We start from the raw sequence: 2793 nt of genomic DNA, 5'->3' as shown, positions 1-2793 counted from the left end.
GTCTCATCCATCTCATCCAATACAATTTTACTTCTCATGTCTCATAATTATTTACAAAAATTAATAATGTAGTTGTTGTTTAGAGCAATTAAGTACAGATAAAAATAATTGATAACAACATATAAAATTGTTTAACATTTAACATCAAATTCACAGAAAATATGAAAGATTTTAAAGTTTAACTTTGTGTAGAATCTTGATCCAAAAAAGGGTAACAGAGGATCTATAAAAAGCCTTTCAAACATTAAACCATATACCATTGTGGTAAAGTCTGTGCAGAGTGGCATGGAAACAGAACGAGGAGCAATATTTAGCTTACCTGAAATGAATTTAAAAGAGGGATGGCTGTTCGCCTGCGACGCTCCAGGAGCTGTGGAAGCACCGAGCTCCCTGCTGCCGGCCCGCTGCCCACAGCCATGCCCTTCTCCAACCCACAACACGCCATGCCCTTCTCCCACCCACAATGCGCCATGCCCTTCTCCCACCTACAATGCGCCATGCCCTTCTCCAGCAGCCACAATAACCACATGGCCAAGGTGCTGACCCCCGAGCTGTACGCCTGTCGATTGGCTTCACGTTGGATGATGTCATCCAGACCAGAGTGGACAACCTGGGCCACCCATTCATCATGACCGTGAGCTCCATGGTGGGCGATGAGGAGTCTACGAAGTGTTCAAGGAGCTCATCATCAAGGACCGGCGTAGCGGCTACAAGCTGGGAGATGAGCACAAGACCCACCTCAACCCTGACAACCTGCAGGGCAGTGACGATCTGGACCCCAAGTACATGCTGAGCTCTTGGGTGTGCACGGGCCACAGCCACAGCATCCACGGCATCTGCCTCCCCCCACCCAGTCCTCACATCCCCCCCCCCTTCCCTGCAGCCGCAGGGAGCGCCGCACCAGTGAGAAGCTCACGGTGGAAGCACTGTCAAGCCTGGATGGCGACCTGGCAGGCAAGTATGACTCGCTCAAGAGTGATGGACCAGAGCAGCAGCAGCTCCTTGATGACCACTTCCTCTTCGACAAGCCTGTGATGCCACTGCTGCTGGCCTCAGGCATGGCCCAAGAGTAGCCCGACGCCCACGGCATCTGTCACAATGACAATTAGACCTTCCTGGTGTGGGTCAACGAGGAGGACCACCTGCGGGTCATCTCCATGCAGAAGGGGGCAACATGAAGGATGTGTTCACCCAGTTCTGCAATGGCCTCACCCAGATTGAAGCACTCTTCAAGTCTAAGAACTACGAGTTCCTGTGGAACCCTCACCTGGGCTATATCCTCACCTGCCCATCCAACCTGGGCACAGGGCTGCGGGCAGGTGTGCACATCAAGCTGCCCCACCGGGCAAGCACGAGAAGTTCACGGAGGTGCTCAAGCGTCTGCGGCTTCAGAAGCGAGGCACAGGTGGTATGGACACAGCCGCGGTGGGGGGTTCTTTGATATCTCCAATGCAGACCACCTGGGCTTCTTGGAGGTGGAGCTGGTGCAGATGGTGGTGGACGGCGTGAAGCTGCTCATTGAGATGGAGCAGCGGCTGGAGCAGGGCCAGGCCATGGATGACCTCATTCCCGCCCAGAAGTGAAGCTGTCCAGCACCTGCCACTGCTACCAGTCCTGCTGCTTCCTAATGTATCGCCTGGGCAGTGCCCACCACGCATCCTAAGCTCGCCGCCACGGCCGAGCCTTAGCCTCACTATAAAGACTCCCGTTGCCCCAGGTAGAGTTTGCTTTTGTGATGGCTAAGATGTTGCTGATGCTGAAATAAACTAGGGTTTTGGCCTGCCCTGAGCCTGCCCCCCCAAAAATAAAAATAATAATCCTATCTAATAAAGAGGGAATATGCAAATTGACTGTCACTCCGTCACAAAGATGGCGGCACCCATAGCCACAAGATGGTGACACCCAGTCCCCTCAGCCCCCCAGAGTCCCCCAGTCTTTTAGCCCTTGCCACAGTGAGGGGCAAGCAGGACGCCACAGAGAGCAGACAGCAGGGCCTGTGGCGGCGTCAAGCAGGCAGGTCCGCAGAGAGTAGAGAACCATGGGGAGTGGGCCTAAGCCATCAGTAGGACATCCCCTGAGGGCTCCCAGATTGGAGTGGGTGCAGGTCAGGCTGAGGGACTCACCCCCCCACCTTCACCCCCCATACACAAATTTCATGCACCAGGCCTCTAGTAATAATAACAATAATAAAAGAGTGATATTTTGCAGCATCAACTTTTTCACATGTGCTAGGAATTGCACAACTATTTAACCTTATGATGAAATATTTTAGCCCTCACTTTTAAAATGTGATGGATAAGTGATTTTTCAAAACGCTTTAGGGGCCACATGAACAATAGTATTTGAAGAGCATTGCAAACAAGGGCACTTACCCTCTGAATGTATTACTCACAGTATTTCTCTGCGGCTTCACCTCCTGTTTTCATTGCACGCCTTTTCTTGTCTGTCTCCACCTTGCTTTATGAGCACCCACACCCATCAAACCCCACTCCTACCCCAACCCCCAGCGAGGCTGCACCCCCAAGTCAAAGACCAGCCTGTCCATTGGCAGCAAAGGCATCTAGATCATCTTTATAGATTCTCAAATTAAAGATCAGCCTCCAGGGATTGTATTTATTATACCCATATTCCTAGGACATAGGACTTCTCTCTGAGTCAAGATCTCATATCCAAAGAGGAAAACCTTGCCCTTGTGACAAGTTCCCCTCGTTACGATTCTGATTGGATAAGGGCCATCTTGTGGGGACATGCACACCATGTCAGGCCCACTAGACTGTGGGTAAAGCACAGAGT

General features: G+C 51.5%; 1 pseudogene across 1 annotated transcript; it reads left to right on the top strand.

Annotated features, from left to right (window-relative positions):
* The first annotated feature begins 470 nt into the window (after positions 1-470).
* Positions 471-1583, top strand: LOC307113457 (creatine kinase B-type-like; annotated as a pseudogene). The gene has a single exon. The product of its transcript is annotated as a creatine kinase B-type-like (transcript).
* Positions 1584-2793: the final 1210 nt, after the last annotated feature.

Source organism: Cnephaeus nilssonii (assembly GCF_951640355.1).
Source record: "Cnephaeus nilssonii genome assembly, chromosome: 17".
NCBI classification, from domain to species: domain Eukaryota; kingdom Metazoa; phylum Chordata; class Mammalia; order Chiroptera; family Vespertilionidae; genus Cnephaeus; species Cnephaeus nilssonii.
Note: the sequence above shows the minus strand (reverse complement) of the source record. Positions and strands in the feature narration are given on the sequence as shown.